This window comes from Panthera tigris, chromosome C2, assembly GCF_018350195.1.
Source record: "Panthera tigris isolate Pti1 chromosome C2, P.tigris_Pti1_mat1.1, whole genome shotgun sequence".
In the NCBI taxonomy this organism is placed as follows: domain Eukaryota; kingdom Metazoa; phylum Chordata; class Mammalia; order Carnivora; family Felidae; genus Panthera; species Panthera tigris.
Genome location: NC_056668.1, coordinates 39,500,116 through 39,524,630, shown reverse-complemented (window position 1 = coordinate 39,524,630; position 24,515 = coordinate 39,500,116). Strand labels below are relative to the sequence as shown.

Sequence of the window (24,515 nt, the reverse complement as noted above, 5' to 3'; positions counted from 1 at the left end):
AGGAGGAGGAGGAGGAGGAGGAGAGGAAGAAGAAGAAATTCTTTTAATGACAAAGGTATCCAAAGATGGAGCATAAACAAATATCTATGTCTACTATTTTATTATTTTACTATAGAGATCATTTTTAATAGTAAATTAGGCAAGGGACTTCTTGCTGAGTTGCATTTTACCCATGATTACCTTGTTTTTTCAAGAATATAGAAGCTATCTGAAACTGAAATCTATACACAATTAGCCAACCTGTATTTACATCTTTTCTTTAAAGCTAACTTACTTTTCAATAATTAGTATGTGGCAAAATGGGCTCTTACATGCTACCTGATCTTGTTCAAATGCCATTTGTCATAAAATCTTTCCTGATTTCTCCAGGCACAGTTAATTACTTCCTTATCCGTGTTCTCATGAACTCTGCTCATATATGTCATTTATCACTTATCGCATTGCATTGTGCAATCTGCTTACACATATAAATCTTTAGACTTTGACCCATTTGAGGGTTGGGGCTGTCTTATTTATCTTTGAATCCACAAAAGCAATAAATGTGTGATTTGAATTCTATGTAATTAAAAACAAATTTTTAAATGTTTTTGTTGTAGTATCAACTATACGAAGAAAGTTATACAAATCCTAAGTGCACAACTTGATGAATCATAATGTGTATCCAACTTTGGTCATAAAATGATCCCCTCAGGGACAGCTGGGTGGCTCAGTAGGTTAAGCATCAGACTTTGGCTCAGGTCATGATCTTGTGGTTCATGAGTTCGAGCCCCACATCAGGCTCTGTACTGACAGCCTGCTTCAGATTTAGCATCTCCCTCTCTCTTTGCCCCTCCCCATACTCTGTCTCTCTCTTTCAAAAATAAATAAACATTTAAGAAAATTATAAATAAATAAATAAATAAATAAATAAAATGATCCCCCTAGAATCACTCTCTGTCACTCCTCACTCAGGGGGACTTCTCAGACCTACCCTTCTACACCCCTCAGAGTCACTATCCCTTCCCTTTGTCCCAAAGTAACCACATCCAGTCATTTCACGTCATAGATTAGTTTTATAATAAATAGTAAGAAGCTGTTTTACATAGTTTTTGTGATGCCATGTGATTTTTGGGTAAATGAATTTGTACCTTTTCTTTTTATCTCTTTATTTTATGTACACATGAATAAAACACAAACTGATGACAGGTTCAAGACCCAGAATAATTCAGATTTAACTATACCAATAAAAGTGTCAGCTAGTATTGATAATGTGCATCTAATTTGAACATAGTGCATGTGTGTACAAATATACTAAAAAGTAATTGACAGTAATCATTTCTCTGACTTTCCAGGAAAAGAGAAACAGATACTTTTTACTTCTTATCTCAACAAACATGTCATTTCTAAGCTAGGAATTTAATTGTTGTTATGGACTGAATGTTTATGTTCTCCTAAAATTCATATACTGAAGTTCTACCCTCCAGGGTGATGGTATTTAGAGATGGGGCCTTCAGGAGGTAGTAAGGTTTAGATGAGATCTTAAGGATTCATTTCTCACATGGGATTAGTGCCCTGACAGGAAGAGACACCAGCAAGCTTGCTTTCTCTTTCACCTTGAACACACAAAGAAGTCATGTAAGTACACACCAAGAAAGCAGCCATCCACAAGCTGGGGAAAGAGCTCTCATCAGAACTGTAAGGCTGCGCTCAGACTTACAGCCTCTATAACTATGAGAAATACATTTCGGTTGTTTAAGCCACCATGTCTATGGTATTTTGCTATGGCAGCCCAAGCAGACTAAGACAGTGGTATTTATCAATTTTAGTATTTGGTATTTGGATCCCAAACTTCTCATCTATTTGTAACAATATTTCATTTTCCCAGGAAGTGTATAGGAAATATAGGTGAAGTCCAGCTGTGTCTTATTTCAGCTAGTATGTGTATTATCTTCTTAAAACAAATTGAATTTTGTGAGTGAGAATTTGATGATAGCTTATTTTTCCATGTCAATGTTGTAATAAAACATTGCCGAATTTCGACTAGGTCTTCCACTTAAGAGGGATTATGATCATTGAACAGTTTGTTACAACGAAGCATTGTATACCTCTGTCAATAATGCCAAGGTTGAAAACAACTGAATTAAAAGAAATGTCCATAGATTCTTGTTATTCGTTAGATATTTTGCTGCCTAAGCTTTAATAAATTTTGAGTTACACGCTTGTGTCATTTTTGTTTTGCTCTGCATTTTTAATTTCCAAATTATTAATATCAATTTAAGGGAAATTAAGCTAGAAATGCTAGGAGAAATACACGTACTAAAAATGTTCAAATATCACTTCTGGTACATTCTGTCTTACATGTTTCAAGAAAAGAAAAGGCTGCCTTGGTTTAAATGTGCTTTGTACCATACTCAGTTCCAGGGGGACATTATTATTTACATTAATAATTACTGGCACTCTGAATCATCCAGATACATTCTTCAACTCTTGTTAACACTACTGCATTTTATTTCATGAATTATTCGATACTAATTCTAAGCAATTATTTTCTTCAACTTCAACTTGACTAAATTCGCATTCCTTATTTGTGAAAATTAGCAACATGTGAAAACTTTTCTAGTGCAAATACTAGATACAGTTGACTTTCTAGAGCATGGGTCATGGAAAATTTCTATGCTTGAATGTTGTGTTTGGCTTTTTAAAAATGGTTACATTTAAGCAGTGATTCTTTATATGACTTTGCCGAAGGTAAAACTCCAACTAATGGTGTCACTTCAGCAGAAAAATGCAGCTGTTTACTTACCGTGCTTTATAATAAGCCATGTATATTAGTAAAGAAGGAGAGGAGGAGAGAGGCAAAGAGCAGCAGAGGAGACAGATTACAGGGGGCTGTATGTATTATCACCCCGAAGTCAGTAGGGAAGGTTGCTAAATGCTCTTACAACTCTAATAGCCTATCTCATGTTAATTCTAGCCTGAAGCTTCCTGACACTTCTTGTTCAGAGATAATGGGGACAAACTACTCTTTTTTTTTTTTTCCTGGTTGAGCAGATTTTTTTTTTTTTTTTCCCAAGGACATCAAATAAATTAAGCAGTCTTTGCAAACAGCAATACAAAGCCTTTTGCTTTGTAGGAATTCCCAGTAATAACATGCAAGAGTTATTACCCTTGATACTTGGTAGATTTTTTAATGGCTAGCAATAATCGTTTTGATTGAATATTGGCTTATAATAGGCTTGTAAAGGAATTCAAGCACCCTTAACTGCTTTCAACCTTAGCTTCATGTGCCTCGGGAAAATCTTTCAAACAATAGATCTTGGAGTCATTAACGTGGACATATTTTATAAAAATGAAAGTTAATACCTATTAACCTCAAAATTGAAGCCAATTAAAATTGACTCTTTATATTAATTTTTAATAATTCAATATATTATTCATTGTCTTCTTTGAAAGAGGAAATTATTTTATGGCAACTTGCAGTTTAATTTCCTTAGACATTCAACTTTCTTTTAAGCCAAGACATTTCATAGTTTTCATCATTCTTGGTAGGCAAATCAAGTGGAACTCTCTGTACTGAATGCTTCATCTAAATATTCCAGTTTCTCCAACCAGCTGGGAAAAAAAAATAGGATTTTTTTGTTTGTTATAAGGAATATAAGAAAACACATTGTTTGAAATACCGGAAATCAAGGTTGTTTTAATATTTTGTTTGATATTTATGTCTCCTCAGTGAGAATGCTTCTAGGCTATACTGTTTTACTAGACTTTGAGAGTAAGAAAGAAATACTCCAGAGGCTAATCTGCTGAAAAATATGTGAAGTGATTCCACTCTGAGCCTGTGGAATCCACTAAAAACTCAGCTTCCACAGCATGAAGGACTGCAAGAGAAGCAGGTTTGAAGGCTAAATTGGACTCCAAAGGATTATGAAAAATGATTTCTTACTTGTTGTTTTATCACTTCCTGGCTATCAGGACAGGGTAGTATCAGTAATTGAAAAACACACCAGTGGAGACTTTGGAGTATTTCTGCCCAAAGGACACTACAGCATAGAGCTATGGGGGAGATGGTTACACATTGAAAGGTCTGCATCTACTCTTTTTCTCCTTTGAAGCCATCAGTGGTAAAAATGACAGAATCTCATAGATTGCCAAGGAATTTCCACTACTATCAGCTTTTTTTCAGCCACCAAATAAAGCATTTCTGGACTTCTCTTGCTATTTCCCCACATAGATTTTAATATTTCTTTAGCTTTCATTGGTTGATGATTTTGCTTCTATTCTGTATGTGGAGTATTGAAATGTTTATTATGCCTTTACTACACGGAAAGAGTCCATTGCCTTCTTGAATATATGCAATTTCACCACTCCCTAAGCGTCATTAGTTGGGAACCCATATAATAGGCCTTCATTTAATAGTTACTGAATTAGTAATGAGATGCTCACATATTCTTACACATTTAAAAGACCACTTGATTGAAACAGTACTGGAAAAGAAATTGATTAGAAACCAATTGGTCATAATTTTAGGATATACTTTTTGACTTATATGCACAGAATTAATGGTGATGACCCATAGTCAGTAGAATACATTTGTTAAATGATGCCCCTGTGCTGGTGTTGGGTTATGCCAATTCCTCTACTGATCACAAGGGCACATTTGTAATATTGACTTCTAGGGCTGATGATAGGAGCTGTCACCTTAAAATATAACCAATGGGGGTAGGGAAAATTAACTGTTCATGGTATAATTGAAACATATGACTTTAGATTAAATTAGTATCATATTCTAAGCAGGCATTTAAATATAACAGTAAACTCTGGATTATTCACAACATTCACATTAATGAGTAATCATCTGTCTTAACGTTTCTCCCTCACCAGGTCTGGTTCCCCCACCCCTCCTCGGTATCTTTTTCCTACCACTCTATAACTATCTTGGGACTACAAGCCTCCCTTCTCCCCTCCACCCACCCCCTACAATGATGTCTCAGGCCAGACTCTTTGCTGACACCTGCACTAATAGCAGGGTAGATTATCTACTGTTCTTAATTATCTCTCCCACAGCTTGCCTCCATTAGCTTGGATAATTGACTGTATATATAACATTCATAAGCAGAACAATGTGTTATAGAAAAAAATTAAGGGAGAGAAAAAATGAATCTTCAGTTTATATAAGATTAGCTATGTGTGGTGTCAGACGTTGTATAGCATCTGGAGTTTTGGGGGCTACATCTGGTTTTCTTTTGTTGGGAAAGTCATTAAGACTTTGGAATGTGCTTTTCAAAGGGTAGGAGGAAGTGCTGCATAAATTCTTCATTGAGAAGGTATTCAAGAAAGAGAATTTCAAGAGAGAAAGTCACACTCACACTCATGAGAGGACTGGAAACAGAAAATGATGAGAGCTGATGAAGAAGAAACAGATTGGCCATGAGTTACAGTGCTGTTTCTGAGGCCTAGAGAGGGTGAGGATATGAGTTCAGTGGAAATTGGTCATCAACAGAATAATTATAGAGGAAGAAGAAAAATATATTTCCTTTATTCTTTGAGTCAGTCCTATTGATTGCCCTGTAATTTGTGTCTCTGTGAAATGGGTAGTGATCCCTACTACATGACTAGTAAATTCAAGTGTTGAATAGATTTAACAATCTTCCCAAGTTGACAAATGACGACACTGGCATTTAAACTCAGAGAGTATGATGCTTGAGGACGCACTGTGATGCAGCATGCTATTTGTACCATTTGTACTATTTCAAAAATTATAACTCAAAGTTGTATTGCTTTAAAAGCAAACAAATAGCAACACAAATAAAAATAATGTGGAATTATTACTACGAGTCTACATTGCCTTAAATTTGTAAATAGTAAATGTACGTAGGGAGAGTGAGAATGAAAATAAATTTGTGATTTAGTTGTCAGAGTACTTCCTTAAAAGAAAGGAATCTCAGCAATTTTAGATAAAAGCATGATTAGAGAATTGTTCACCAGGAAAGTAATAATTCAACATTTCATCTCTCTTTGTGTTAGATTAAATAATAATGCAAAGTTCTTTAATTTTACACATTTTAAAATTAATTTTCCTAATAAAAATAAAGGTAATTTATATACTTATCTGTTATAGGCACTTTAGATTACCTACTATGACTTCCTGATACATCATTATTGAGGTTCCAGGGGAAAAAAAGACAGAATTTTGCTCTCATGTCTCTTATGGGTTTGAGTGTGCAGAAGAGAAAGTGTACTTTGAAGGGATTTGTTCTTAGGTCTGGTGTGAGGTATAGTTGCTTAAAGCTTCTTCTTCTTCCTGGTTTTTTTTTTTTAATGCAGATTTCATCTTGCTTTGTTTTACATGCTGCTAGAAGTGTTTGAAGCTGAAAGGTTTCCATTTGTGTTTCTGCTGACTTGCACATTTCACACAATAGGCCTTGTTATTAAGGGTCTTATCATGGTCAATGCAATTTGCAGTGTTAGCTAATTTTTGAAACTAGTAGTGAATTTGAAATTAATTCCAGACTATTTTGGGTTCATTAGTGTCCATGAAGTGTTTTATGCCTGTTTGTTGGTTTTTAATTGATTAAAAGGGACAAAAACAGCAAATGCTGCTTTTGCCTGTATGCAGAAAAGAAGTGGTGAAATCTTCAACTGAAACCGTGAGGGTAGTAGCAGCAGAGACAATATAATCAACTGATTTGGCAATAAGAGAACATACGCATCTATCCTATCTGCCATTTGTGCATCCCAAAGCACGGAATAAGAGGGACAGTGTTAAAATAATTAAGTGACAAAAACCAAGAAAACAACACAAGTTTTGCAATTTCATGCATATTTACCAAAAGGGGTCAAAGTGCTAAGCATTCCATATAATCAAATAATTTATTAGGTTTGTGAAGGCAACTGCTTACAGCTAAACAACTTGTAGCTTAATTGCTTCTCATACTAGAGTAGAGTTAGAAATGTCTTTCTGCCCCCTATCCCCAAAGCAGGAAACCTAGCCTCAGGCACAGAAAGTGCTATACAGGAAACAGTAGGTAGCATAATTCAGCCATGTCAAATTAATGTTGCTATCCTGGGAACATAGATAGCATAATGAAGGAAGAATAAGGACATTTAGGATAAAGAGTCCTTCAGTAGGACATCCCTTCTGGTTTCCATTTATGTGCATAAAATAATGATTTATATCTCATTATAAATAACATTCTGGAAATCAATTTTAAGAGACTAGATATACAGTTTAGATTCATCCATTCATTTTTCTTCTTCTTTTTAATATTTGGTAATTCTCTATCATAACTATCAAAGTCTCTAGAAGGGATAGGGAGTGGAGCATTGTGTAAAACTTGAGAAGAAAATACTGAATTGAATGTATTTTTGTGTGTGTTCTATGTATAAATCTCCTTGTAAGCCAAGTCCATGACTGCTCTTTGCTCCTGTGGTTTAAAGTCATCCTCGCTCTTGTTAGATGATAGATTATCAGCAAAGAGAAACAGCAGGTTTGAATTCACAATGATAGATAATGGGCTGAAAAAAAGTGTGTTCTTGAACTTGGTTGAACAGCCAGCCTCATCACTTGAGACATTTAAAAATACACTGGATAAAGGAAAAGAAAATGCCCTTCAGGGAAAATCATTTTCTATACGCATAGATAATCTGTCTTTTCAAGATTTTGTTCTCTATGAAAAGTGGAACTAATGATATACCAACAGGAGTCTGAGAAATCTCCTTGAAACTCACACGCACACACACAAAAGCTGACAACTGCTATGTGAGAGTGGCAAAAAGGCAGCTTGTCCTCTAACACTGGGTGAAGGGTGACACATCTGGGATGGGTTCTGCTCTGCCCATTGTGTACCCCTGGGCTGAGCCTCTAGTTCCATGCTCTAGGCCATCCTTTAAATACCGTTTGTGTAATTCACAGAGAAAGAACAGGGGGGAAACAAGGAGTCATTCATACAAGTGATTAGAAAATTATCTAAGATGGTTTGCACTTTTCCGTAACTCAAGAGGTCGTATTTTGGCGCATTATGATGACCTGTGTAGAAATTACCTCTTTGGAATATTCAACAAAATACACAAAGTACCAATACAGGAGAGTTCTTAAATCATCACTAGAAAAAAATGCTCAAAGACACAGTTCTCACACTAAGTTCCAATGATGAATACAATTTAGAAAATTATATCTATTCAAGGATTAAAGTATTAGCTTTATTTCCAAAACAGTCTTGGACACAAGTGCAGTGGTGATTAAAAAGAGAGAGAGAGAAAGACAGAGAGAGACTGAAAGTCATCTTACTCCATTATTTGTTTTAATCAGCAATAGCAAATGAGATATGACCTGTTCCAGATATTTGGATTTCTTAATGTGTTGTAGTAAATAGATTGTTATTCATATTATAATAGATTGGACTCATTGCCTGGGGAGTGGCACTGCATTATAATTAAAATGTTACCAGAGGGGTTACCAGTGAATATTACCCAGGTTCTAAACTCCTTTAACCAGAGAATTCACTGTGTTTTATAAACACTTATGTGTTACCATTGAGTAAACTTCCCAGGTTTTGATTTTTATTGCTCTGAGAGAAGCATGAAGGAGTTTTATGTTATCTCTTCAAATACATAGTCCATCTGTGGCTAAGAGGAGGTTAGTTTTAGAAAGAACCAAATACTGCAAAGTTAGGTTATCAGATTTTTATGTATTTCTCAACACTGCAGATAAAAATGTGCTCTAGAAAGCTTTCCAATCAGTTTCTGGGAAAGAAAGTTTGCATAAAGAAAAGTTGTGTTATCTTTTTGTGATCTCCAAGCGTCCTTTATTTCCCATTTTAATTTTTCACATACTAATTCCAGTTTCTTCGCCAGGGGCAAGGAATGTTTACCCAGGGCAAGGATCACCTTGCTGTTTTCCCTTTATCCCCAATTCATCCCTGGGCTGCTCTGTTCCCTTTATAGGTTACTGACTAGAACCAGGGAGATGTGAGAAATAGGAAAAGAGCTTTTTGATAGGCACAGTAGGACTCCAGGGACCTTGCCCTGTGAATGTGGTCGTTTTGCCAATACAGATACTCCCTGGTGGATAGTTTCCTGGGTTTCTCAGGTACAGACCTTGCTGGGGACCTCTGACTGAAGTGCTTCTGAGGTGGGCAATACTGATCTCAAATAGTCCATTCTACTGATGATCCCTCTTTCAGACCCCTCTGGGGCATCCAGAGGTCCATCCTTCTGCCCAAGTCACAGCAACCTACCTACCAGGCAGTCATTTATGTGACATTTAAAAAGGGCTTCAGCCTGCACGTGGTACACATCTTGCCCACAAGTCAGAATATAACACATACCTTTCTTCTGCTTTCAGTGAAATTTGCTTCTGTTGTGGCCTCTTTACTCTGCTAACCAGTAATTTTTTTTTTTTTTCCAATTCTCAAAGTCCTTTATTTTACAATGTCATCCATTTGGGGGAAGGGCACCGAAGGACTAACGGGTAAACAGCGGAGTAGATAAATATTTATAAACAAGAAAGCATACATTAATTACATAAAAATAGTTTTCGAGAGTAGCTTAACTCAACATGTTGTCATCAGTGGCAGCAAAGGAGGAAACCCCAACAGTGATCAAACACTTAGCCTCCATGGACATTTTAAGATAAAGTTCTGGTATCCCTTTCTATGACTAACAAATTTCAAGGGCCAAGTGTTTCTCTACATGATCCTTACACTTGGTTTAGATCAAGAGAGGGAAAATTACCTTTCCTTCAGCCAGTGTTTGGACGTGCATGCACAGGAGGAGGGTGGATATTAAAGCACTCCAGAATTTTCTCTACAACGTCAGCCTGGAAGTGGGTAATAGGTTAAGAGTTGCAAATCAGGTTTTGCCACTCTCTTAGTAACTCTGCCTACAAAGTGCATTACCTCATTTGGGGAATGTGGCAACATACAGCACCTATTGTTTTGTTCTTGACCTTGTGGTTAATTAGTTAATTGAATAAGTTAAAATCCTTTTTTATGTAGATGTGAGTTTGAATTTTATTCTGAAGGCCACACAGAGTCATGATATAATTTTAGGGGAATGAAATAAAAAAATTACATTGTAGGGAGTTTGTTTCAGCAACAAGATAGGCAACAGATCCGAGGAAATGAAACGTATTTTAGGGAGATGTGTAGTAATCTAAATAAAACTTAAAGGAAATAGAATCTGTATGACTTGATTATTCATTACAGACAGGGAGTGAGAATGAGAGGAGACATCAAGCAAGGTATCTGGCTTAAAAAAGAAAAAAAAACAGAAAGAAATGGGTCAGTTATGTAATAGCAGCTGTGTGTTTACACATGAATATGCATGTTATCTGTGCTAACATTAATGTATATCATGTGCATTCTTCTCCATGAATCCTTTTGCCACCTTTATTTAAAAATCCACGTTGGAAGACTCAGAAAGATTCAGGTGACCTCCACTGTAAGCTTCAGGCAAGATTCTGGTGCTTGGGACAGCAAAACAAATAATAAGCATCATTTGTTATGTTTCCACAGGCATGATTAGAGCCCTTTAGATTATACATACATACTTTCAGCTAGAGATCATAGGCACGTAACTTAAATACTAACTTTACACTACACTATTATGCTGGAGTTTGGGAGGCCAATTCAGTAAGGTTTTTGTTTTTTTTGTTTTTTTTCAATGAATAAAAACTTTGTTTACTTCTGCAATGGCTACTCCCATTCCCCCAGTTTAAAGTAAAGAAAGAATAGGGATTTGACTTGCTCACATGGAATCAAGGAGCTTTAGCCTGGAAATGTTTTCTTGTGAATCAACAATCAAATAAGTTAGCTGAGTGATGGATAAAATATCTCAGGGCTTTCTGAAGCCAAGTGGACTGGCTGCTCTTTTCATGCTTCCACCTCCTTGCTAACAGTATTCAGAGAAGACCTCAAAACCCAAAAACAAAGTCAGTTTGTCAATTATAGGGCTCATGACGTGCACCCTGTACTTAGATTAGGCCTCAGCTCAGTTAAAAAACATGACTTATTTCTAAATCAGCCGCAGTGACTGTGGTAAATTACAGATGTGACCATAATTCCTTTCAGTTACTCTTTGTTAAGAAGTGGAGTCTGTTCCTCCATTCCTTGATTCTGGGCTGGTCTTATAACTTGCTTCGGCCAATAGAATTTGGCAGAAGTGATGTACTGATTCTGAGCCCAAGCATCAAGAGGACTATGTTATTTCCTCACTTTCTCACTCTTGACTGCTTTGTGAAGAAGCCTAGATTTAACTGCTGCATGACGAGAGAATGATGCAGTTATCCTTGTTGTCCCCAGACATCAGTTGACCAATACCCAAACATGAGTGCCAGGCTGTCCCAGATGGCCAGTACCCACCTATCCCACCAGCTGAGTGCAGATAGATGGATGAACCCACCTAAGATCAACCCAGTCTGACCCAGCTCAGTCTGACCCATAAATGATTGTTGTTTTGAGCTCCTGAATTTTGGGGTTGTTTGTGACCTAGGAAAAGCTAACTGATAGAGAAGCTACTCTTTTTTTTTTTTTTTAATTTTTATTTTTTTTTAACGTTTATTTATTTTTGAGACAGGGAGAGACAGAGCATAAACGGGGGAGGGTCAGAGAGAGGGAGACACAGAATCCGAAATAGGCTCCAGGCTCTGAGCTGTCAGCACAGAGCCCGACGCGGGGCTTGAACTCACAGACTGTGAGATCATGACCTGAGCCGGAGTCAGCCGCTCAACCGACTGAGCCACCCAGGCGCCCCGAAGCTACTCTTAATAAATTATTGACAAGCTCAATTTGCTCATATCGCCTACTTTCTGAGATGTTTACTAAAGTCTGACTGCAGGTATTTAGTGGCAGCCTGACAAGCCAGTTACCAAAATAGGAACAAAGTACCAGTTGTCACTCACATAAACAAAATATCCACATTTTGATGATAACTATAGCTTTTCGTTTGTGTTTTATTTATATTTATTATACACTATGTAACTACAACATTGATTGAGGTGTTATTTTCTAACTTTCAAATTCCAGATTATTCAACTATTAAGGAATATTAGTGGTATTAATATTTTTAAAACAGGAAACAAGTTAGTTTCCTTCATTTCTTGCCTTTTATTTAGAATTTATATCAAAAATAGGCGAGAGGTAACTACTTTTATGTCCCTACTCCATCATTATTTTACTGCTAATTAACAGCATTAGGATAAAATCTTCTATCCTAGAATTAAAGATATTCTGACCAAGATACAGGAAAACATTTATGTATTTTAAAAACACATTTTAAAAAAGGAAGACGTCAGCAAATAGACAGTAATAGGGCCACTATTTACTCTCAGGTCATACTGTCCATCATTAGTGGTTTAGATTTAGTTAATTTCTATTGGGATCTGCAAAGAGCACACTGTGACTAATTATCTAATCTATACCTCCAGGGTTTTAGTTATGTTCTCTTGTTCAGCTAAAAATACTCACATGCAATACAAGATTTTCTGTAGCTTTTAAAAAGAATTTTTGGTACATTGACTAGTAAGCACCGTCAGCTATTATATTAATTGGCATTAGTCTTATTTGGAACACTTCCAACAAGCAATGGTCAGTATGAAAATAGATACCCTATTTTTCAAATGGAAACATATTTTATTCATAATAAGTGTGGATAGAAGTCAACTGAATTCATTCTATCATGATATTACTGATATTTAATAAGATTATCTTTAAAAGAATAACATGAGAACAATAAGAATTCTATGATTAATTAGGCACAAGCACATTTTTGAGCTTCGTTCATAGTTTCAACATTAAAATGAACAAAGATGAGATAAGCATAGAGTGTTTATTTTTTCTTTATCCATTTAACAACCACATATAATTTACTCTGTGGCAGACATTGTTATAAGTGTTTATAAATATTAGCATAACAATCCTCATAACAACCCTAGAGATACTATTATTTTGCTCATTTTACTAATGCAAAAATTGAGACAAAGAGAAAAATTGAGGCAAAGAGAGGTAAAGAAACTTGATCAAGGTTACATGGCTAATAAATAGCTGATTATGGATTACAACCCAGGGAGTCTGATTCCTAGCATCCATGTTTTAATGACTATACTATAAAGTTTGTTTCCTGAGTTCATCACATTCATATCATTAAATAGTTGGTCTTGTGTTCCAAAAAAACCCACAATATTTCTTTTCTTAACATCATGAGGAAATTTCCCTGGTACGGACTATGTTCAGCTATTCTATGTAATCTTTTACATGATATTGCACTCATAATGCTCAGAGTTGATTTTACCACTTTTTCAAGATCTAAAGTGATGCTAGATATCTAGATGAAGGTTGAAGATGTTTTTCAAATATCTGACATGTAGTCTAACCAATGCTAGATACAGAAAAGTTCTTGAGTCCTTGAGTCACTAATATTATTAATTGTATTATATAATCTTTTACACTTATCTGTATGTATATATTTAAAACTAAAATTCATAGCACCAAGAAACATTCTAAATACTCAATATTTTAGTTGCCTAAAACCCAAAGTGAAGCAACAGATGGAGGGGAGGATACAGAGAGTTGCCAGGGGTGATTGCTAATTATCATGTACTACTGTAGGCACCAGAACTGTATGTAAATTGTCAGTTGTATGTTATATTTATCACCAATGTCATCCTTTATCTGCAGGCTATTTTCAGAAGCTAAATACTCTGCCCAAACTATTAACCACTTCATTTAGTCCAAAGTGGAAAGGGGGCTTTTATGAGTAGGAATGTATGGAGGTAGCAGTCGAATTCATAATTTAGTAATGCATCATGAATCCTTAACTTTCCCATTTAAATATTCTATGTGGGCAAATATAGATGCTCTTTCAACAGTCTGGCCATAAAATATTATCTCCAGGAAATAAAAAATTATTCTAATGTGGCATAACACCAAGATATTATTTCTCAGTCAACTTTTAGCTATATTATTCCTTAGGGCAATATTTAATGCTACCATTATAAAATATTTTGACAGAACATAATTTCTGTAAACCTAAATGCTGCAAGGGATTTTTTTTTGAGATAAACTCAACCTTATTGTGGAAAAATTAGATAAGCTTTTTTAAACATGGGAGGTTATGTTCTACAGAAGGAAATATGACTAATATCTAGACAAGACAATACAATGTCAGTTGAAACAATATGACACCTGCAATAACCTATTAAGAATGCATCCAAATTTTATATGTTAAAGTGAAAAATGTAAATGGATGATGACTAGAAATGTAAGTGTAGGCATCACTTAGAAACAATTTTTAGAGCTAAGAGAATGCAATTAAATAGCAAAAGAGTCTTATAAAACAGCAGGTATCCTGACAAGTGTTTGAAGACCCAAATGGCTAAAAGAGCACTAAGAAGTAAATTTGGGGGACACAATAACAGTGAGTGAAGGTATCCATGTCTATCCTGTGTCTTTTCCTGTGACTTTTCTCCTGACTTACACCTTTGAGAACAGAATGAGGAAAAAAATGTGAAAAGAAGCTTACCTTGAGGTAAACATTAGGGAGGTTATGTGTTACAAACTCTCAGAGAGAAGTTAAACAGATCATTAGTGTTTCAAGACAGGTTTCTTTTCCTGGAACTGTCTGTAGGGCACACATGGATCAACTCTGGCATATATGAAGTCAGGTAGACTTATTCTGAGGGCTTTATGAGCTTAAAGTCTGCCAGAACAGTTGATAACAAGTAACATAAATGTGCATCAGCATGCTGGAAAGAAAATGAAAAGCAAAGTTGTGTTATTGTCAACATTTCAAGTGAAAATGTGAAGAGATTTTGAATTGGACAATTAGGAAAAGTGAAAGACAAAAAAATTAAAATGAGAAGATCATAAGAGGGAAAATACAAATAATGATCCAAATAAATGCAAGTTTTTAAAAAAGTTTTTATTATTTACTTTTGAGAGAGAGAGGGAGAAAGAGAGGTAGAGAGAGGGAGAGAGAGAATCCCAAGCAGGTCTCCCGTGCTGTCAGCACAGAGCCCAATGTGTGGCTTGATCTCATGAACTGTGAGATCATGATCTGAGCTGAAATTAAAAGTCAGACACTTAATGAGACACTCAGGTTCCCCCAAATGGATGCGAATTAAAACAAGAACGATGTATTATTCTTTGTCCATCAACATGAAAGGATTTTTAAATGATAAATTAAAATACTAAGCACGGCGTAGCACAGTGGTTCTCAAAGAGTTATTATCTAGGCACCCGGGGAATCAGCATGGACTCTTCACAGAAACCACATTCTCAAAAGTATTTTCATAACACCATGACATCATTTGTCTTTTTCACTCTCAGTCCCTCACAGGAGTACTGTAGAGTTTTCTAGAGATTATTTAATGTGTGATGAGTCATCACCCTGATAGCTAATGAAATGTTTATGTGTTTACAATTTTTTTCTAATTTTGATGTCCAATATGGTAAGTACAGATAGCACTGAATCACATAAACGAAAGCTCTTTGGGATCTTCAATAAGTTTTCAGAATCTAAAGGGGTCCCAAGAGGGGCTCCTGGGCTCAGTTGGTTAAGCATCTGACTTCAGCTCAGGTCATGATCTCATGGCTCATGAGTTCAAGGCCCTCATCGGGCTCTATGCTGACAGCTCAGAGCCTGGAGTCTGCTTCAAATTCTGTCTTCATATCTTTCTGCTCTCTCTCAAATATAAAGAAACATTAAAAAAAAAATTAAAGGAGTCCTAAGACCAAAAAGATCGAGGGCTGCTTATGCAGTTGTAATGAGCCCATCAGCAATCTTTCAGAGGGTAGAAACTACTTAGTTTAAATCAGGAACCTTATAAATAATAATTTCTTTGATTTAGTACTTCAACTGATAGCAATCAAATTTCAAGTAATCATCAGAATGCAGACCACATATTGTTTCTAATGATAAAATCAAATTAATTTAACAACATATTAGAATTACCCCAAAAAATGGAAATGTTTTAGTAAATGCTACTAAATCCAGGAAATCAAACACTTAGAGATTTAAGAAATGGATTACAAACAAAAGTGGTTTTAAAATAATAAATCCTAATAAAATGATGGTCTATCTGCCTTTTAGGGGGCAGAATTGTGTGATGGTTAGAAGTATGCCTGCTATTGGCAACGTGCCTGGGAGCCTGCCACAGCTTAAACTATTGGCTATTATGTGAAATTTTACAGGCCACATCGTCTGTTTCAAGTTCAGACTCCAGATTTGCCAACTGAACACTACGGTGGTTCCTCCAAACACAGTTGTTGTATTAAATGAGATGTTGTATGGAACATTTAGCATGAAGCTTGGCATATTGATCAATACATGTTAGCTATTAAAAACAACTATGTAGAATACTGAAAATCAAGTTAAAATATTTATTTATTTAACAAATGTTTGCTAAACACCAACCATATACCCTGCACTGTTCTAGGCACTTGGGTCAGATTGGTGACAAAACAAACAAAAAAACCCCAAAATGCCATTGTGGAACACACATTAGAGATGGTTCTCTTTGGATGGTAGGGTTGTAAGTAATTTCTTCCTGTAGATGTTATCATATTTTTCCAAATTTTCTATCATGAACATATTAATTTTAGCAAAAACTAGAAACATATGTTAAACACAGAAGAAGTAAACAATTTCTATGCTTGATGGATTTTTCCACTTTTATTAAATTTAGAAAAACTTAAATTTGCAAAGAAATTACGTGATTTATTTTAGAAAAAAGAAAACACATTTTCCAAGGAACTATAATTAGCAATAACCCAATCTCTAGCTAATTTTTAAACCAGCGGAATTAAAATAATTGTACAATATCTAACAAACAGAATTTAAAGATAGGTTAAATATATTAAATGAAGGTCAAATAATTAATGGCCAATTAATAAGTAACAAGATGTTTCAAGCTTTCTGAAAAAAAAATTCAATACTCCTACAATATCAGGAATATTTATCGCCTCTGATAAAGTAATTCCATTTCTAGGAATCTATGACAAATAAATTATCAGAAAAATCTGAAAAAACTTAGGTGAAATGATACTTATCAAGGCACTGACTTCTATATAGAAAAAAAAAAGAAAGAGAAAAAGGAAAGAAAAAGGAAAGAACTTAAATATTAAAAGAGAGGGAAAAAGTTAAATTAAGTCAGACAGTTAGGAAATAGAATCTAATATAGCCATTAAAAATGAACTTCAATGACTCTGAGGAACAATTTCTAATGATGAATGCCACGTCCCCCCAAATTCATATGTTGAAATCCTAATCCCCACCATATGATGGTGTTAGGAAGTAGGCACTTTAGGAAGTAATTAGGTTATGAAGGTAGAGCCCTCAGAAATGGGATTAGTGCCCTTTTAATTCTCTGGGAGATTCTAGAGAGTTCCCTCACTCTATTAACCAAAAAAGAGAAGAAAGAGAAGATGGCTATCTATGAACCAGGAAGCAAGCTTTCGCCAAACGCTAAATCTGCTGACTTTGGACTTTCTAGCCTGCCGAACTGTAAAAAATGTTTGTTGTTTAAGCTACCCAGTCTATGACATTTTTGTTATAGCAGCTCAAACAGATGAAAACAGATGGGAAAATGTTCATGATATAATAATATTAAATGGAAACTCAGGCTGCAGCATGGTATGGAAGTTGGGTCTTCACCATACAGCCATAAACATACACATTCACTCACTGCTCCTCCCCATATTCTCAGAAAAAGAGCATGAAAGGAAATACTCTCAAATATCACATCAATTATATCTGAAAATATAATTGTATAAAATATAATGTATTTTTATTTTTATAGTCTGAATAAATAGGCATAAGAATGAAAATACTATGAATATACCACTTATCCTGAAGACTATTCCTTTTTCTGATTTTAAAAATAAGACCATGCAATGATCTCAGATCCTTTTGAAAGGAAAACACTATTGGGGTCCCAGTTTCCATGACAAAGCTGTTGTCTTCAGACCCTCTTTGATCCTAGACATCCACAGTCAACATGTCACCAAGTCCTGTCATAACTTACAAATATCTTTAAATAGAGCCCCAACTTGATTCCCTCCCTACCCTATCTTCTCCTGTTTATCACACATCTAAATCCTCAAACTTCTTTACCTGTTGTATTGCCCCTGACTGTTCACCTTACCACTTTCTCACCCTCCACAGACTTCCCAGGTGACCCTTCTAAAAGAACTATTCAGTCAGATCACTTCCCTGCCTAAAATCTTACAAAGATTATGTTGTTCATATAAAAAACAAGGCTCTCATAATCTGATCCCTGATTACTTTTCCAGCTTCATGTTTTACCAATCCTACCTGCAGCCTACCAAATCATTTGCTTTTCCAAACAAACTTCATATTCTTTCACACTTCCATGCCTTTATACTGATTATTAACCCTCTTGGAATGTACATCACCATCTATGACTCAATTAATTATATTAAATTTCCAATATTTAGGTAAAAACTCTCCTTTCCATTAATCCTTATCTGACATCTCCTACAAGAACTCTGGGTGTTCTTTTTCTATGCTCCTGGGGAACACCTAACTTTTTCCCTGTGGATTGTGACTGTTAACTTAGCAATCTCCCTTACAGCACATTTAAACTTGTTCATCCCCAGAAGTTGGAAAAGTATCTGGTACTTTGATGGTTCTCATAAAATATTTTGCCTTCATAAACATATCCCTTCTCTCAACTTCATTTCTCTTCTGAATTTCTCCCTCTGCACAGGTATCTCTTTCAGAATGCACCAAGAGTGGGGTTTTATGGTTAAACAAGGGAGCTTCCTTTAAATATCAGTACTGCTTGGGAAGGGCCTTAGTAACCTAATCTCCTGATTGCCATTTCCATTGGACTGTTAAACAAATTGTTAACCTAGTATTACTTAAAATAGTCCACGAATCTCTAGGTTCACAGGGGAAAAAAAAGAAAAGAAAAGAGGACCTTCTGTGGTCAATGTGTATAGTCAATATACTGAATATCCTGTTGTCTCTTTGGAGAATGACAATGCATAGAAGTTTGCAAGAAGTGTTAAGAAGTCCTGTAGGAAAGAAACATTTAGTTTTCACTCAGGATTTCCCAAAATCATTTACCATGGATTTCCCTTCTAATTCAGAAAGAAATGAAATTAAGCAGGATAGGATAGGATGGGATGGGAAGGGATGGGATGGAATGGAGTGGAGTGGAGTGGAGTGGAGTGGAAGGGAAGGGAAGGGAAGGGAAGGGAAGGGAAGGGAAGGGAAGGGAAGGGAAGGGAAGGAAATAAAATAGCACCCATGAACATTTCAGGGAACTACTGTTCTGAAGAATAGCGAAATTTCCTTTAGGCTCCAAATACTGACAATGCCTTATAGATTTCCAAAGTTTTCCAGGATATTTTTGAAAAGAGCTCATCCCCAAAATAATAAAGTTTATTGTAGAGAAAGGTCAAACTCTCCTTTCAAAGGATTAGATACTTTTTGCAAAGTACTTAGCACAGTGCCCGATACACAGAAAGGACTTAGTAGAACTTAGCTGTTGTTATTACATGTGTTATTGTGTATAGCTTACCATAAACCTATTGATAGCACCATCAGCTTAAAATAATTTTGTTCATAAATCCTGTTTTTAGGGGCACCTGGGTGGCCAAGTCAGTTAAGCATCCAACTCTTGATTTCTGCTCAGGTCATATTCTCATGTTTTGTGAGTTCGAGTCCCACGTCTGTCAGTGCAGAGCCTGCTTGGATTTTCTCTCTTTCTTTCTCTCTCTGCCCCTCCCCTGTTTGTTCTCTTTCTCTCAAAATAAAAAATAAACATTAAAAAATGCTGGTTTTCTTCCAAATTATTTTTGACTGTAACATTTGAACTATATATTTTATTTATTAATAATTTATGTATTGCTTATGTTATAATGCCAGAACTTGACATTTTATCATTGAACTATATTATTTTTAAAAATAATGGGTTTATCATTAAAAATGTTATATTTTGCAAATGGCATTAAGTAAAGTATCATGTTATATGGTTTTAAAACTGTTTTATATACATTAAGCTTTAAATGTATAACAATCGAATTAGAGAAGTCTACACTAAAGAGGCAACTTCTACATACAGAATAATGTTTATAGGAAATATGATGAAGATTTAACGTATTTGATTTTAAAAGTACATACAACTTAGAAGAATATAGAACAGCAAGGTCCTAATAAGTGGTAAATGCCATGACAATTTGCATAGGAGAAAATGTATTGCTAAACATATGGAAATATGTGGACCATAACTAGTAATAAAAAAATACAAAATTTTAAAAATAATACATTTTTGGTAATACAACAAAAATATAAAATAATTAAAATGCTCTTTGCTCACGAGAATAGTTTGGAATTTTTAAGTAATGCATTTGAAATTAATAGAAACTTTTGGCAAAGCAGTTTAGTTTTGTGTTTAAATTTTTTAAAGAAATTTTACTCTTTTTATCCAATATTCTTAATCTTTACAAATTTCTTGCTTGAGATGGAAAAAAACAAATGAGTTTCAATATACATATATTAAGCACTCTAATTAAAGATGCTTAGAGCAATTATGCATTTTGCGTAGGTCAAATGGCAAGAGAACATTCTATTTCAGCCTGTTTTACTCATTTAACTTGTAACTACTTCAAGTTAATATTCAAGTCAATTAATTTAGCTTTTCCAATAAATTGAAGATGAAAATGATAATTATATTCATTTTTTGGTTTTAAAAATACATAAATTTCAATTTGAAGACTGCACTATTATTATCTGAATTTCTTTTTTGTGGCTTTTTCTTTTAAATTCTCAGACTTGCATTTCCCGACTAGATTGTGAACTCATTGCCAGATATACTTCCTGGAGGACAGGGGCTCTCACTTATCCTTAAACCCTCTGTGCCTAGCTGGATATCTGACATGGAGAACACATTTAATACGTGTTTGTTGACTGAATGTATAAACGAACAACTTCTAAATATTATCTCTCCTATTTGGAAGCTTTGCTTTCTATTTTCTTCAAGGATGTCTTCTTTGTAGTTTAGATTGGTTGTTTCTATTTAAATATATTCAGACCCTAAGGGATTGTCTCCATCTAATTTTATTCAGATGGTTCCAATCTTAAAAACAAACACAATCTTTCAAATCATCTACCGTTACTAATTTTTGGCCATTTTCCATATTTCCTTTCCTTTGTCTCAACTTCTGGGATATTTTATGGCCTAATTTTTTAAAGCTAAGCCATAGTTTTTGTGGTAGAATGAAGAGTTGTAAAGGGTTTTAGAGACCTAGTAATCCAAACTTAGAGATGTAATAACTGGGTTTCAAATAATTTGCTATTATAAAAATAACTAATGGCAAAGTCAGCACTAGAACCCAGATCCAGATTGCACTGCCCAGGCTTCTTTCAATTATAACCCTAAATTTTAAGTTTTCTCTTTCTCTGATATTGTTTTCTTTTGAGTTTTCATTCATTCAAAAACAATATATTGAAGGCATACTTTTTCCAGGCCCTGGGAGGGTCATCATTAGTCCTCAAGAACAAGTGGAAAGGTCATCATTTGATATGAATACGTGCATTTGGCAGTTAGGGATGTGGAAATGGTCTCTCCCTCATGTATAATACTTCTACAGTTTTTTCAGTCTGTTGTTTTGTGTCTTAAACAAGCTGATTCAGCCTTGTGCTTAACACTGAATTTCTTTACTACTTTTTAAATTATAGCCTTCCCTTGAGAAACTTGATTAATTCATATTGCTGAAATTATCACTTTAGTGCAAATGACATATGGTTTCATTCTGTTTCTAGTCTCTCTGGTTTGGAACATATTTTTGAAACACTAATAGATTTCTTATCCTGGAATCCTCTTAATGCTTTGACATTAAACATAGGCATTAAAAAATGTAGCAGTGTTAATTGAGAATGGTAATCAGGATGTGACCACTGGGTCCTATTTCGTGTGAGTTAATGTAACTCAATTATGTCTGGTATCCTTAGCATGGAACTTTAACAATGAGCTATTGTTTTAATTTTATATTATTCTATATAGAACTGTGCTCTAAAATAACAGTATTTAAAGTTTTCAAAGTATAAGAAATACTTAATTGCTACTATAGTTGATGCTAGTGTTTACCAACATTCTTGAGGTCCCTTTGTTCAAGTTCAGTCTTTTGAAAAGGATATTTTGATATTTTAAATGTACACATTCCTTATAATACTAGTAGTTTTCTATTATTTTTTAAAAAGCCTCCTGTCCTTAAGTTTGAGAATTCAATTAAATATTGAAAAAATATTGCTATCCAGGAGGAATAAGCCGTGATAATAACAGCTGGTTATCCTAAAATGTCTATTTTAAAATTGAGATTTAAATCCAAGACTTTCTATACCAAATTCATTTTTTTCCTGCCCTACACTGACTCTACCTTCGTATTAATATCTCCCAGAGCATAAAACGAGCCCAGTGTAGAAACAGAAGAGTAGTGCAAGGGCTGTTCACAGGAGATAATGAATTCATTGCAATGAAAATTATCAAGATCAATGCTATTTGACTCTGACTGGATACTCTACGACCCCTACCTTTAAAACCAATATAGACAAACAGAAATGGTAGGCACTAAATCTGCTCCAGAAATTCTGGGAAAAGTAAATTTTATTTCCAAAAATATTTTGGGAAGGCAACTTGCTGGCTGACTCTAGTTCTTTCCCTTATACTTTTGTTTTGTTTTGTTTTTAGAGGAGAACTTTCACATCTCATGTTGGGCTTTTTTATCGGCCATTTTCTTTGTATCCTTTCAATGCTACTCTTCTATCTGTTACAATTTGGATTCCATCTCTCTCTTCACCTGCCCTATCCCAACCTAGACAATACTCTTTGACTATGTCTCTTCAAAGGCCTGTCTTATGTACTAAAATTAGCCTACACGACAGATACTTTGATTCAGCTCTCGGTCTGTGTAACGAGTTGGCAAATTTTAACTACAAATTATAGAACAAACCAAATTTATAATAGCTTACACATTAAAGAGTCAAGAAATGATTTCGCATAACTGCAGTCTGTTAACAGAGCAGGTTGTAGAATAGTCTGACCAGATGCTCAATAATGTCATCAGGGACCCATGCTTCCCACACCATTGTCATCCTCAGTCTCAACTGCACACTGAGCTATGTTGCTTTGTGCTCGCATTATGAAAGGGAAGGATCATAATTTTTTTGGAAAGAAAAACTTTTTCAAATGTCCTCAGCTGAGGACATATCTCACAAGTCTATATTGGACATGAGATTTGCACAATTGGTTTAGAAACCCATTTGGGCATCAACTACTAGTACATGGACTCTGCGAGAATAGACACCAACTAGTTCGTGACTATTCCCAGTGCCTAGATATTTCTGGCATGTAATAGAATTTCACCTTACAATCTTGAGTAGATACCAAAACCCCCATGACTACTCCATGTGGTAGGTGACTACAAGACTTATAGATGAGAATGCTGCCAGGAAGTCAGCTGAATGACCCTCTGTCCATTAAGCTCACTGTGCTTTCCTCAGCTCTTTCAGATCCCTCTCCATGTAATCAACCCTGCCTTAACTCCTAGAACAATCTTGACTTAAGAGTTTAAGCCAGACTCTTTTTTGCCTTTAATTCCTTTATCACCATAATGGAATTAATGCTGCCTACCTTAAAGAGTGGTATGCAAAGCATCTGATACTTGGCCAGACATATAGAAGGAATCTGATAAATGGTAGCATCTTTTTCTGGACTCCTGATTAGCACTAAACTAATCCAGATCACAATGTGGGATCTGTACTGTGCCACTAGTCATATTTGTGGCAAATCTGACCTGAGACCTTGGGTCACAGGTGGTTGACCCTTGAGCCTCACAGTTTTGAACCCTCTCTGGTGTCCTCACTTTGAAAATGTTTTTGATAACAGAATGTCTGTGCTCAAAGTCCTAACTGTGCTTGTCACTGGCCTCAGCTTCTGATTTGGTTTCCACTTTAATTCATGTTCTCATTGTCTGTCTAATCCCTTAGTTGTGCCTGGGATGAATGAACCTTGCTTTGCTCTGATTTACTCCCTTATGTGGGAGCCGGGACTACCTCAGAATTCAGTTGGTGACTTACAGTCCCATATCCAAAGACTGAGTTCCTCAAAGCCAGTGTCTTCCTGCTGAAGTGGACATCCATGGGTCATCTAACTACATTGTCCATGTTTATGCTTATCTGTCTTACTGGTGCACCTCATCTCTAAAGCTTCAAACCTAAAATCCAGGTCTTTACTAAAAAACATCACACTTTGTAACTCTATGACTATGTACCCTGCAGAATGGCTAGTAACAGCCAAAACCACTTATAACAACCATTCTGTTGTCTGGGATAATTTATTTTTGTTTATTTTTTTAAATATTTATTTATGTATTTTGAGAGAGAGAGAGAGAGAGAGGCAGAGAAAGGAAAGAGAGAGAATTCCAAGCTGGCCTGGCTCCTTGCTGTCAGCATAAAGCCTGACAGAGAGCTCGGTCTCATAAATTGTGAGTTCATGACCTAAGCCTAATTCAAGA

General features: G+C 35.3%; 2 long non-coding RNA genes across 3 annotated transcripts in view; both read right to left on the bottom strand.

Annotated features, from left to right (window-relative positions):
• Positions 1-24,515, bottom strand: part of LOC122241970 — a 102,553-nt gene that overhangs the window by 17,282 nt on the left and 60,756 nt on the right. The window lies entirely within an intron of this gene.
• Positions 3,374-14,711, bottom strand: LOC122241971. The gene is made up of 2 exons (XR_006222083.1): positions 14,497-14,711; positions 3,374-3,591 (listed from the first exon to the last, which is right to left on the bottom strand). It is a non-coding gene; the product is annotated as an uncharacterized LOC122241971 (long non-coding RNA).